Source organism: Felis catus, chromosome B3 (assembly GCF_018350175.1).
Source record: "Felis catus isolate Fca126 chromosome B3, F.catus_Fca126_mat1.0, whole genome shotgun sequence".
NCBI lineage: Eukaryota > Metazoa > Chordata > Mammalia > Carnivora > Felidae > Felis > Felis catus.
In genome coordinates, this window is record NC_058373.1 from 107,582,918 (window position 1) to 107,597,441 (window position 14,524).

The following is a 14,524-nucleotide window of genomic DNA, read 5'->3' on the forward strand; positions in this document are numbered from 1 at the left end:
TGACAGTCGATGGTAGGTCACATACACACCTAGCTCCATCCCCCCAAATTTTTCTAGTGATCTCTAGAGGCTGTTTGTCCTGTAACCTGCTGTGAGCAGAGGCCCGGCTGTGGGAATCTGTGATACCAGATGGACAAAGGCACGCTTGTATCCCTAAGCGCCGGTGCAGTAGAAATCACAGCACCTGAGGATTTGTGGCGGGCTCTCTTCCTTGGAACTTGTGCCCTCAAAAGATGTGTCGTAGGCGACCTGCCCCACACGCATCAGTTTTGACGGTCTCCAACTGCTGCTTCAGACAGCTTCAGAGTCCTTCCTCATGGATGCAAATCAAAACAGAGTTCAGAATCAAGTCTGGGAATCAAGTCAGAATGGAATGATTTGCATGGGGGAGGCTTTGTCACTGAGTGAAGCCAGCCAAATTCCCCAGGCTCCCCAGCCCTCCGGAAATAAGCTTTACAGGGCCTGGGGGCCCCAGGCCCAACGGGGTGGGTGTGATTTGAATATTCACTGCCACAGCTGCTGCACCCCAGCGCTGGTCCCTGCCATCGGTTTCGCTTCATTTTACTGCCTCAGAATCCCCCCGTGCATGTTAGTGGTTAATACAGCAGCCAGGAGACGCCAGACAGCTCTCGGCACCTGGTTCAAATTTAAGGCTCATTTACACATGATGTCACACACGCATTGTCAGCGCAAGGGAGGTCAGGATGGTTCATTTTGGGAAGGTTCGCATTGTTGAGTCTTTACAACACTCACTGCTATTAATGTTTTAACCATCTGACTTGGATTTCGGTTTTCTGGCATGAGGTAATCCCAGGCAGTAGATTTATATGCTGAATGGGAAGCCAGCAGTGGTGGCTAATCACGCTGGTTTGCAGATCTGCACCTCTGGAGCCTTGGGATGGAATTAGAGGGCCACATGGCATGTAGCAAATCATGGAGGTTTTGAGCAGAAGGGGAATTAGGCAGACCTGGAAGCAGGGGCTGTGAGGGGGGTGGTTGCCTGAGGTGGGAGGCTTGACTGAAGAAGAAGAAAAACCAAAATAATTTGGACAAGGGTCTAAGCCCAGAGGCCATAGGATTACTCTCATTTGGCCAGTGGTTTGGGTCACTGCTTGACCCATCCTTTTGTCCGCCATCCACCGAAATTCCAAAGCCCCCTTCCCAGGCCCGATTCAAGTTTCTCCTATTCTGCAAAGCCTTTCCTGACCACCCAGCCCATGGTGATTTCTCTCCTGAATCCCTAAGTACTTTTGTGCATAAATTAAGACGACTAACAATTACTGAGGATTTAATTTGTGCTGCTAGTTCATTTTATTCATAACGGCCTGATGCCAAAGGCACTGTTGTTTCCACTGTACAGATGATGACATAGCTTCACAGAGATGAAATAATGTGTCCAATGTCAGAGCTGATAAGAGTCAGGATGGAAGACTGATTCCAAAGCCCAGTTCTGAACCACTGAAGTAGGCTACATAACTATGAAGCAATGCTACATCGCCTGTAGCGTTTAGCATGACATGGGGGAGACAGTGCGTGCCTCAGAGAAATGCTGCAGAGGAGCCCATGGTAGTGTTGTCTAATGCCTCACATGCATGTGTCATCTGTTTCCTGGCTGTAAGTCATTGCATGGCAAGGACCATCACTTAGGCTTTCCTGAACCCCCTGACCTCCTAGCACAGCGGCCCCCCAGGGTATGCTCAGATGGATGGATGGATGGATGGATAACTTCCTCTACTTTCATCTATGCTGTGTCCTACATAAAACATTAAAGGTTGAGATCTTTAGGTAATCATCCCTATCACTTGCTACTGTCCCCTGGCTAAAACAATAAAACTGGTCTGCCTATTACATCTCCAATAAGAGTCTCCTTACCTTACAGGAAGTTCAGAGTATGACCCTCAGTCCCGCTGACTGCTTTGATTTTGATTTTGGGCCAAGGCCTACTGCCATGGGTTACCCCCCACCCAGGGGGCTTTTTCATTCTGAGTCTCTGTTTTAGTCAAGCAAACAAGTATTACAATGGGGATAACATGATGGCAATGCACTTAGGGGCACCTAACCTGGGCCTCACAGTCCAAGAAAGGGTTTTGGGAGTGCATGCGCCTCTTGAAGAGTAAGTAAGAGTCAGTCAGTGAAAAGGAGCGTGAGGGGTGCTCCAGGCAGAGGGAGCAACATGGATAAAGGCCTAGAGGTATGATCACAAGCACCCATGAACACATCTGCACTCAGTGACTGAGAGGGCTCTGAGGAGAGGGTGGAAACCCAGGTCATACCTGCCCCTTCTTTGCTGCCCACTTCAGTAATGCAGATGACACTCTTGACCCCAACCCCAGGAAAGACGTCTCTAGAGACTTTTCTTGGGAAATGTCTCCTCAGAATGACCCTAAAGATTTGGTTGTCTTCTCAGAGTCTCTCACCTTTGAACATACCTAGGAATAACTGAAAAACCAGGCAGTAAATCGCCATTGCTTCAGAGCAGAGTTTAGTGTTCAGTTTGCAAGCCATACTGTCTCATACTTGCCCCTCCACACTTTCCCATCCTGCTCAAGGCCAAGGAGGTAGACACCTGTGGGCTATGTCAATGGGTTCCCTTGCCTCTGGCTTCCTGTTGTGTTCAGCCAAAGAAAGTTACCCATGGGAGGTCAGAGAGGGGTGGACAGTGATGTCAGGGTAATTATTCTGCCCATCCCGTCCTTGCCAGGCCGTGTTGGCTACACCTGTCTATCAAAGGCACAACTCCTGTCAGGTGGCCATCTCCATGTAGCCATCCTTGCCAGGGTCTTCCTCTTTGCCCCTCCAGTCATAGGGTAGTAATAACTACCCCTCCCTCGTTGTTACTAGCTGTTAGGGGCTAAATTGTGTCCTCTCCAAAATTCGTATATTGAAGCCCTAACCCCAGTACTTCAGAATATAACTGGATTTGGAGATAGGACCTTTGAAAAGGTGATTAGGTTAAAATGGGGCCTTTAGGTGGGCCCTAATCCAATCTCACTGGCATCCTTATAAGCATAAGGAATTTGGACAAAGAGACACTAGGAATGCACATGTACAGAGGAAAGACCACAGTAAGAAGGCACCCATCTGCAAGCCAAGGAGAGAGGCTTCAGAAGAAATCAAACCTGCCGACACCTTTATCTTGGACTTGTAGCCTACAGAACTATAAGCAAATACATTTCTATTATGGAAGCCACCCAGTCTGTGGTATTTTGTTATGGCGGCCCTAGCAGACTAATACACTGGCTGTGAGGGCACTTCACTGTCCCTTGGTGATTTCCTTAAACCTTGCTTATTACACTGTATGGTTTCTTCACTGCACTTTGCTTTTGAGCACATCATCTGTTTCTTGTTTCCTGACTGACAGACAAGCTTAGACTCCAACAGGAGGGCTTAGTGACAAAGGCGAGAACGTAGGTTGCTGAAAGCAGATCCCACGTAAAGGTGTCTGTGACTCCCTCCGTGTGTGAGCACACTGGGTCCTCCAGTGCTACTCCAAGAGATTTCTTCTCCTAAAGAGCTGAGTGACTATGTTTTAGTCACTCCCTATGAGCTTTGATTTTCCTCCCTGTAAAGCATAGATAATGAAATCTAACTCTGTAGGGGTATTTTGAGGTGAATGTTAGATGCGAATATGAATTAACAGAGTCTCAAACCCTACAAAGAAACCAAGTGCTTTTGTATTGCATTCTGTGAGCAATTTCATTAATATGCACGTAACTAAGGTATCTTTGGAGGCAAGAGAATGACTTTCACTATGAAGACTGCCCTGAGGGAAGAGGGAGAGGCTCTATTTGCTCAGCCGCCCCTATTAGCTCTTCATTAAAAAGAAAGAAATCAGCTGTCCCTTTCCAGCACGATGCAGGCCCCATACAGACAGCGGGTGAGTGTGTGCTTCTTTGCCCTGTCCCTCATTTTTGTTAGAGACTGAAGTTGAATGAACCCACCGGAGACCAGAGCAGCTCAGACACCTATAAAGGTATACAGTATAGAGTAGGAACAGATAGTGTCTTTTGGTTCCCATTTTCCATTTCCAATAAGTGCGGCTTCTCAACCATTATCTTCACCTGCAAAGGCTGAAACACTCTCTACCGCTCCCAGCCCTCAGCTGCAAAGAGGTTGCTCCTGGCATTAAGCATGGGGATGCTGCTAGAATGGGGGCCGGTCCCAGCCTCCCAGGTCACACCCACGAGGGGACCAATAGGCACTGGAGGCTGAGATAGAATCTGGAAAGCAAAGGGACCCAGGAGGCTGCTTGTATCCTCGTGTCCCTCTCTCCAAGCTGGACTCTCTACTGACCCTTTCTGGTGTGGGGCTAAAGACCCCAGCTTCTAGCTCACCACAGAGTAGGGCTGTCTGCTGGAAGGAGGCTCTCTCCAGGCTGATGGGAGCATCTTTGAGTTAGTGTGTTGTTATCTCCGTTCAGTCCTCATCAGCTGTGACTGTCACTGAGGCATTCTTGTGAGTATGGAAAACATATTGAGGAATGTAATGGCCTTGTGGGCTAGCAGGTGAGAAGAGAATAAAAAGCTCAAGATGTAGACATCTAGGAGGAATGCCACCTCCACTCTGATTAAAGCAAACAAACAAAAAAACTCCAGACAAACTACAGGTTTACTCCTTTTTTTTTTGGACCCATCTGAGAGCTGAGGTTACAGGGTAAGCAATTAGCCTCAAATCTAAGGATCACTGGGGCCTGTGGAGAAGCACAGGCCATGAGCCCTTGATTTCCTGGGTGCAGATCTGGCCAACAAAAGTCACCTGGAATAGGTAAAGAATTAGTGGAGAATGAGTGTGGGCTGGTGAGGGAATGTGGAGCCCCTGGGGACCACATATATATACGGGTCTGCACTTTTTGCAGACCTTTCTCATAGAAAAGACTGACCAAAGTTCTGAGAATCTCTCTGTGGGGCAGATCTGGGGAAGGAGGTGGGGGGGCGGAAAGGCCACTACAGAGAGCCATGAAATGATCCCTTCCCCTCCTTGCCCCTTCTGGAACAAAAGCCTCAATCTGAAGGAGAAAGGACAAAACCTTTTCCTTACAGCACCGATAAAACTGAGGGAAGGAAACAGAAAAACAAAAACAAAACCCTTCCACCCTAACCCAGCGGCAAGAGTTCAGAAAACGAAAACTAAATCTTTATTGGCCACAGATGCATTCTACCAGAAATGTTGTTCTTCAAGCAGGAACATGTATCTAAACAAAGATATGAAGAATACTGAGAACTGAATAATTGAAGGTAAAATGAAATACATTAAAATTTTTTCAATTGTTCTAAAAAGACATGACAAAAGTGAACATAGTAGCAATGTATTCTGTGTGTTTAAAAATGCTGTTAATGGGGCGCCTGGGTGGCGCAGTCGGTTAAGCGTCCGACTTCAGCCAGGTCACGATCTCGTGGTCCGTGAGTTTGAGCCCCGCGTCAGGCTCTGGGCTGATGGCTCAGAGCCTGGAGCCTGTTTCCGATTCTGTGTCTCCCTCTTTCTGCTCCTCCCCCGTTCATGCTCTGTCTCTCTCTGTCCCAAAAATAAATAAACGTTGAAAAAAAAATTAAAAAAAATAATAAAAAATGCTGTTAATATGGTAGAAGACATAGTTTTTTAAAGTTTATTTATTTTGAGAGGGGGTGGGAGAGAAAGAGTCAGTGCACGTGTATGCGTGAGCAGGGGAGGGGCAGAGAGAGAGGGAGAGGATCCCAAGCAGGGTCTGTTCAGCGCAGAGCCCAACATGGGGCTCAGTCTCACAAACCGAACTGCGAGGTCATGACCTGAGCTGAAATCAACAGTTGGACACTTGACTAGGCCACCCAGATGTCCCAAAGACATAATTTTTAATATTTAATCCATTTTGCTTTTCCACAATAAACTCCATTTATTTATGATATATTATTCTTTTTCACCTGAAATTTCCAATTTTTTAACATCGACATAAGCAATTTTATCCATTTATAATTTACTTAGTGTTTATTCCCTGTAGTCTTCTTATATATTTCTAATATTTTTAAAAGGATTTCTGCATCATTGTTCATGTGGGATATTAATAGTTTTTTAAACTGTCTGGTTTTGGTGTCAGAGTAATGCTGGCCTCGTAAAATGAGATTTGTTGCCCTCTCTTCTATTTTTTAGAATCTATTGCCTATAACTGGTGCTAATTTCTTTTCTAAATGTTTGATAGAATTTTCCAATGAACCCGTCTGGATCTTTCTTTAGGTTGTTTCTTTATTGTTGAATATTTCAGATGTTTGTAAGTATAATCCAATTCCAGCAGTTTGAATATAACGTATCTTGGTGTGTTGGCTTTTTTTTATTCATTTGTATTTATCCTGCCTGGGGTTCTCAGCATGATGTCTTTCATTATTTTGGAAATTTTGACAACTATCTTTTCAAATATTTCTCTGTCTCGTTTTCTTTTTTTCCTCTTTTTAGAATTCCAGTTAGAGTGTTTGATACTGTTCCAGAGTTCTTGGATTATCTGGGCTTTTGTTTTTTTCTCTTTGTTTCAGTTTGGTTATTTCTATTGACCTACCTTCAAGTTTACTGTTTCTATCCTCAACTGTGTCAAATTTATTTTTGAGCCCATCAAACCCGGTCTTCATCTTTACTATGTTTTTTATTTGACATTTCTACTTGATTCTTATGGTTTTCATCTCTCTGATAAAATTTTTGATCTGTTCATACACATTCATCATTTCCACTAAGCCTCTAATATATTAGTTGTTTTAAAATTCCCTGTTTGCTAGTTTTATCTGGATCATCTCTGAGTCTGGTTGTGTTGATTACTTTGTCCCTTGACAGTAGGTTGGGTTTTGTTTTTTGTTTTTTTTTTTCCTTGCTTTTTTATGTTTCTCCTAATTTGTGATTGATGCCAATGCTGCATGTGGACCAGCTGAGGTAAATACTATTTGTGCCTGGAAATGGACATTTACCTTGTTCTGTTAGATTGAGTGAATATAGCAGGATTTGAGCTGGGTTTGGTGTTTTCTTGGTTTTGTTTTATTTTGGGTTTGCTATGGTTATATTCAGCACATGACCAGATTCAGATTCTTTTAGCATTACCTTATGTTTATGGTCATGACTGGGATATCGGAAGATTTTTTCCTCCGTGTTCTTTCTTCTGCTCATTTCAGCCTTCACTTTGTATCTCTGCCTCAGAAAGGTTCTTTCTCCATGCTCTTTCCCCCAGCCTATGGGGTAGATGGCTGTTACACTTGTTACTGGGTGCTGGGGAGTGTGGGTGGGTGGGTTTTGTCCTGGTGCAGTCCCAGGCTAGCCCTATACATGTGGGTCTCAGAAGTGGGGCTTTCTCAGAAATTCTGCCCTTCCTTCCTGTGGCATTTGAACTTGGGCTGGCCTTTTGTCTTGGGCAGGAGAGCATGTCCTCTCTCTCTCCCACTAATAAGAGATTTCTTATAGGATCTGGGGCCCAGGACTGTTTCCTGCCCTCTTTCCAGGTGTAGAGGTTTTGTTTTGGTCTCTCACCCTTCTCCCAGCTGCAGTGGATCTTCATCTATGCCCCAGTGCAACACAGTTTACTGCCTTTCCCCAGTGGCTTAAGGGGAAAAGAGTCTAGGTGTAACTCTCTGCCTTTCTCTTAGCAATGTTGCTTCCCTTCCCCAGGCCTGCACCACAGAGAGCTTATTTGGCCTCATGCCCTGCTTTCAATCCTTTCTGAAGCAGTGGGTGGAGGCCTATGAAGAAGAGCCTGTAAGTTGGGTGTGACGTCTGCTTGTATTTGCAAATCGCAGGTGCTATACTTTCATGCCAGCTCACTCTTGGCCTTTGACAATTTATTACAATTTTTAGCTGAAAAATAATTTTTTTGGATGGTACCTGGTGTCCCTTTTCACATACTCAACCAGAGAAAAGTGCTTACTTATGTCCCATCTCTGTTTGGAGGCACTGTTTTTCCATAGATTTCAGGCTTTTTAATTCTCTATGAGCTTAGCTTTCTGGGGTTTAAGGACATTTATGGTTTTATAGTTTATCTGACTTTCTGTGGTTGTGAGGATGAGGGAGGCACTATTTTCAGCTTTCTACACACTAGGCAAAAATGGAACTCATGGTTTCATATCTAATCAAGCATATACCCTCTCTTTCCTCTTCCTTTCAAAATCTTTCTTGGCTATTCTCATGTACTTATTCCCTTAAATACACTTTAGAATCATTTTGTCAAGTTTCTCATCTCCCAACCTCTCCAGAATAAATTCCTTTCTGATTGAAATGGTGTTCAAATATGTAGACTAATTTGGGTCCCAGATAGGGTCAAAACCCCCATCCCCACGATCTGAATGTGGCAGCCAGAGCAGGCGTTGTGATCGGAAGGGTCCTCAAAGGCCAACCTGCCTTGAAATTTTGCCCATTTGCTCTGGTGCCTTCAAATTCCAGCATTAGAGGTAAGAGAAATACTTCAGGCTCCTTAAGGGATTAAGACACACGCAGTTTGCCTTGGAAGGACCTGTTAATAACTAATTTGCAACCATCACACCACTTACAAACTAAGGCCATGAAACTAGACAGAGTTTTGTGTGATTGGAGTGAGGCTGTGAATGTGTGTGTAAAGAGGGGAAAGGGATTCTGTCAAGGACACGGGAGCTGGAAGGGAAATTGCTGAATCTGGAACGGAGTGCTCCTGAGTAGTTGAAAATAAGGACATTAAACCTTCCAGTGGAGAGGGGCAGTGAGGGAAAGCCCCTTGTCCATCTCCGCGGCCATCCCGCTTCAATATGGCCACCAGAGACAGGGCAGATGAGGCTCCTCAGAGCAACTGGGCGTGACTGGGCAGCAAGGACTATCTAGAGGGTGTGGTGGAGGCAAGAGTCCTCCAAGAGGAACCAGCAATTATCACACCTATTGATTTGTGCTCCCAAGGCCCCTGCAAATAGGAATCTCTTGGAATCCTATGAAACAAACCATCAACAGTTTCAGAAAGAATTTTCCAATAGGGGAAATAAAGGAAAAAATTCCAAAAAAGAAAAAAAAAAAACCTTGATGTGTTCCACAGACTGCTTTAGAGAAAGAAGGGATGATGCACTTCAATAAGAGATGACGGTCCTTGGTTGACCCGGGACATTTCACAGACCAGAAGCCAAGGAACGCAGGCGGCATGGACGCCCACAGACAGGCCTTGGTTTTGATTTTTCAGATGCACAATTTTTATAAATGAATATTTAATCTTTAACCAACTCCAGCACCTCATCAAGGAGGGGCCTGTTCTTTGCCAAACCCTTCCGGGGGAACCTGCTGGGGTTGGGCGTAGGTGTTAGCGAACATTTCCCAGCGTTCTCTGATGGGGAAATATTTATTTTGTAACACTCCTCCACACCCCCAAACACAATTATGCGACATGTTTTATATGGCCATGGGGATTTGGACTAAGATTTCATATCCATAATGTACCCTAATATTGAGAAACACATTTTTTAAAGTACTTTTCTTCTTTGGCGTGGGTAGGGTGCCGCATCCTGGAACGCTGGGGCTTCAGAGGAATTTCTCTTCAACCCTGAGACCAAATAGTTTGGGGACACATGAGACTGTGTTTGGTTTGAGATCTTGAATCCTGGAAGGTCTCCGAAGGAGGCGAATGGGTATGTGAAATAGTTATTAGTTACTGCAAGCTGATTTCACAAGGGCCTGTAAAAATATACATTTTCCATCTCTAAAGCTGTTACGCCTTTTCTAAAGCTGCTACTTTCTTTTTTAAACAAGAAAGCCTTTCCGCAAAGTCAGTTTCTGCTCTTGGAGGGATAACATTTAGAGCAAGGTATAAGGGACCTTTGCCAGAATATTTCCCACTTACGGCAAAGATCTCCAAGATCTTATTTGGACATGCCGATGCTGGCACAGCCCCTGCTCTGTGGACACACACCACACGCATCCAGCAACCATGGGAAAGCCGGCCGCCCTGCGAGGCAAGGCTGCAACATTAATATAAATCACATGTTCTAAAGGGTGAAATGCGATTATCTGCTACAAGAAGGCTCTGTCAGGAAGAAGCCAGAGGAATGGCAACAGCATGTTGAACCGAAGCCAGCGAAGGGCTCCTAGCCCTTTTCATTCTCTCCTTTTATGTATTAGAATATATCCCTGTGAGCACCTTCATGGCTTGGGTGCCAGGACCCAATGTCCCCGGCCCAAGATGAGTTTATGAGCAGAGGGATCATTTATTTACATGGCTGTTGCATCTGGAACACGTGGCAGTTCGGGGATTTGGAATCACTAGAAAGAAGGATGGAGATGTGTTGTGGCCAAAGACAAAACTCGGGCTAATGCTCCTAAGACCAATCAAAGGGCCTACGTATTAACTAGGGTCCTGCTGGTAGTTCTGTTAGGAAGGACTATCATTCGTCGCTAAAATAAGACCTTTTATTAGAAGACCATTGTTTTTACATCATAGTAATGCAATGAAATTGGTCAGAGGGGGATAAGTTTTATGTATGTACAAGCAAAAATATACTAGCAAAAATCAAATCATCTGACAAATACAATAGGACCTATAGAAATGTAAATTCAAATATTGACACATTGATCCACGGTCCATTCAGCATATTTGGTTTGAGGAACTATGGTAGAAGGCATAGTTACTGGTCATAGTATCTGCTTCATCAGCTTAAGAAATACCTCCCTCCTCCCACATATTATTTTCTCTTCATAATTTATTACGATGACTTAATCCATCCACCTCTAAACCAATTCTCAGCTCCTAATTGTCACTGTGTAAAAACTAGTACTACTTTATATCCTTCTTCTCAACTCATGAGCAGTGATAGTTCCTTTGAGGTACCTACATTTAGGTTGATCTCCAAGGTAGAAAGAAAAAGTGATTCTGTTGTTTTGGAATTTGGAAACAACTTCCCATGTTTATCTCCGTTGTGACTTTCACAATTTTACAGCTTTTTATCACATTTTCTTTCATCCCTCATCTTTCCAGGAAAATGAGAACTTTTTTTTTTTTTTTGGCTGCATAGAAATTATTCCATTTTCTTGACCATATTATTATATTTCTCTGGATCTTCTCCAGCTCCATTTTGGCTTCCCAGCAAAGAGATGTTTTTAAAAAGCACTTATTTGGGAAATAACATCAACATGGTTTATTATTTTTCCTGCTTCATTAAACACCAGCTTGCTGTACTAACAGCTGTTAGTAAAGCCGAAAGTTAGTTAAGAAAGTAAATAGTTTCGTTTAAAAATAGAAGTGTTGACACAGGCATAATGTATTAATTTGCTAATCCTTTTGGGACTCACACACACATAACAAATTTTGTACACCCTCCTAGAACTTCCGAAGATCCAAGGCGGTGATAGTATTATGTACCCGCCCAGAGCTATCAGTCAGTGATCAACAATTTGGTACATTACGACTGTATTGATACAGATAATCTGATATTGATACAGATATTGATAATCTGATATTGATACAGATATCTGTTTATACAGATAATATGACTGTGGAGTGTGCAAGTTAATTATAGGTTCCCACAATTAAACAGCTGGAGAAAACGCCCATACATTATCTAGACCAGCCCCATATTCCTAGATTTGGCAACACCTAAAATAGCCAAATCAAACTGTCTTGTAACTCACACTTTTATTGGGCACTGACTGTGGTCAGAGGCAGAAAGATCAGAGGGGCCTGGTTTTAGCTATGAAAGTAGGGTGATGCTGGGTTTGCCGAGCCGCTGGGTTTGCTTAACAACGGGGTCACTGAGGGGATTGATGCACTGATATCTGTGTGTTGCTGAGAGAAAGGCCAGGCACACAGTGAACATTGCCTAAGTTATGGCCTAAGTTTCAACATTTTCACTTTGTTTTCCTAATCAGAAGGAAATGGCCTATGTAAAAATAGCTGATGAGTAGCGCTGTACTGGATGCATGAATGGAGACTGTGGGGGCCCAGAAAAGGGCGGCTTGGGACCTGTCCTGGGAAGAGTTTTAATTTGTGCCTTGGAAGTTGGAGAAGGTTGAGGAAGAGCTTTCCAAGTTGGGGGAACAGAAAGTACTAACCAGACTTGTTCTTGCTTCATTTTGAGGCATTTTCCTCATGTGCAGGGCTTTGGAAAAATCGAGAACATGGATAAGAGATGAAGAACGCTTTTTTTTTTTGAAGCGTGGTAAATCATCCATAAGAAAAGTTCCCTTCCAGGCTGTAATCTGCCCAGTCCCCCTTTTCTTTCTTCGGGAGATTCATTTTCATCTTTTCTTCCTCTTTGATGGAAAGGCAGCTGGGAAGAGCATTGGCGGAATTATAAAGTAAACACAGTATGTTTGCCTGACTCCCCTGCCAGTTCTCCCTGTGCTCGCTGATCTCAGGCTTCCACCTTTCGGAGGAAAAGGAACTCATAAGCTCATTCCCACAGGACTCTCCTGGGCTTGGGTGCTCCTTGCAGCCTCATGGCAAACTTTCGGAGAATGTTTTGATGCCGAGGTTCCTAGACCAGTGAGATTTCCAAAAATTTTGGCAACCCCTGACAAAGTGCTAACTTCTTATTTTGCTAAGTGAGAACATTAAACAAGAAAACGAATTCCTGCCTGATATCATCCATACCTTCTAAAAGAAAGCCTACTTTGACAACAAATAGTGGAAAGCGGAGTCCTTTCCGTGGAATGTAACTGGTTTATGAAAAATCAACTACCTTTATTTTGCCACTGACCCTGGTGGTCATTTGGGAAGCATGGTGCTAATGAGAAGGGATGAATACCTGAGAGTGGGAGGCCAGACACCCGCGGGGGCCGAGTGGAGACAGAGAGGGTCTTGGTTTTCTTGGCTGTTCTGCCTTCTATTTCCACCATCGGATCTCTGTGCCTCGGGAGGTGGGCCTCACTGGCCTCCAGTTCCTGGCTGTTATGGGAACCCAGCCTTGGTTGCTAGGATTGACTACCCAGACCATCAGGGTCAGGAATTGACCTAAATGGACCTATTGTTAGTGAAGGCCGGCTCAAAACTCCTTAGTCATCCTCCCTGTTTCAAAACATTGTTAAAACCCATGCTTGACCATGGTCCAGGCCTTAGAGAACACGTTAGTTCTAAATGCCTATTCAAGTTTAGAAACTTTCACTGCACCAAGGGAGGTTAATGTGCTTAAAATATTAGACTTTGACGTAAATGTTGTTCTGAAGATAACTGTCACCTTTGAGGCACCTGGCACTTCAAGCCAACTTGGGACGCGTCAAGTGTCAATAAAGTTTGATTAATTGCAGCAGCCATTTCAGTCCACTGTGGGCAAGGTCACAGTGCTAGCATTAAGGAATAAAATATGCAAAACCTGCATTTCTATTTTTGGCCATGCTCTGCAGCGTGGTTTCTAGAATAAATTGCCGTTGCACAGCAGGATTCAAGGAAACAGTGCTGACGGCCTCACTCTTCTTGCATTGTGATCCAGGGAAAGATCAGCCTGCTGCTGACATGTGTCCTGAATGAAAAATGGGTTCCAGGTAGAACTGTGACTCCTTACAATTTACTGGATCTTGCTCAACAGAAATCTACATGAGTATTTATAACTGCTGACTCCCTTTCAGACACACTCCAAATTTATTATTCTTCAAATTGGATTGGTTGTAATCACTGATTATGGAAACACTGAGCAATTTCAAGGCAGGCTGGGAGGAAAGCTTTGTCACCAGATTCTGCATTAAATTCTGCCTCTAGCTGTGTGCCTTTGGCAATGATTTAATCACATCATTGTCTGTACTTTCACATCTGCGAAATGGGGAGATACAGCTTGCAATGCAGAATTGTGACAATGAGAATAACTGTTCAGTGCCTGACACATAGTACACGCTCAACAAATAGTTCTGGCAATTATTATCAATAATTTTTAGCGGGGGGTGGGGGGGGGAAGAAGTTCCTTTGGCATTTCCTTCCCCATCTGGGACAGGGGTGCAGTGTGGGGGGGATGTGGTCTCTTTCGTGGTACCTGCTTCTAGAAATGTTTCCTCCTGCTGCCATCACACAGAGGAAAGACAGTATCATTCGTGGGTGCCGTGAGGAAGTGTGTGAGCCGTTCTCCTTGCTCTCCAAAGTCCAGGGCCCTCACCCACAATGCCTATGCTGTTAGTGATTATTCACATGCACGTGTGTCTTTCAGTGAGGTTGAAAACCCTTGTAGGCATGTACTCCAACCTGAGTCATTTTGCATGTCCCCCAGCAGGGCGCGAAGCAAATGCTGGTTGGTTGACTTTGGACGCCAGGTTAGCACAAAGTAAATAGGGCTTGGATGAACTCAGGGACAGCTAAAGCAGTTCAGTGAATAACTCCCTTTTCTGTGACCATTCCTGCCTCTTGCTCACTCCATTAAAAGAATGAGTAGGCTGCCTCTGCTCCTCTAAACCAAGTTCAAAGACCGAGACACCAAAGAATCATCTCCTATTTAATATTAAAGTTCGCCTCTGCTGTAGTAGTGCACTTTGTAAACACTCGGCACTCAATAAATGCTGGCACACAGATGGAAGCAGCGAGGCCAACCAGCTGGTCTGAAAGTACTGACTGCCCAGCTCCCAGAGCGCTGGCTTCTGGTGGGGAGAGGTTTGCCCAGCT

At 44.3% G+C, this 14,524-nt stretch overlaps 1 long non-coding RNA gene across 2 annotated transcripts in view; it reads left to right on the forward strand.

Annotated features, from left to right (window-relative positions):
• The first annotated feature begins 4,760 nt into the window (after positions 1 to 4,760).
• The window catches only part of LOC123386106, a 136,054-nt gene continuing 126,290 nt past the window's right edge, over positions 4,761 to 14,524 (forward strand). The window contains exons 1-2 of one of the 2 annotated variants that reach the window (XR_006599667.1): positions 4,761 to 5,234; positions 9,445 to 9,578. This is a non-coding gene — a long non-coding RNA (uncharacterized LOC123386106). The remainder of the gene's footprint in view (positions 5,235 to 9,444; positions 9,579 to 14,524) is intronic. The other variant, XR_006599668.1, reaches the window with a different exon arrangement.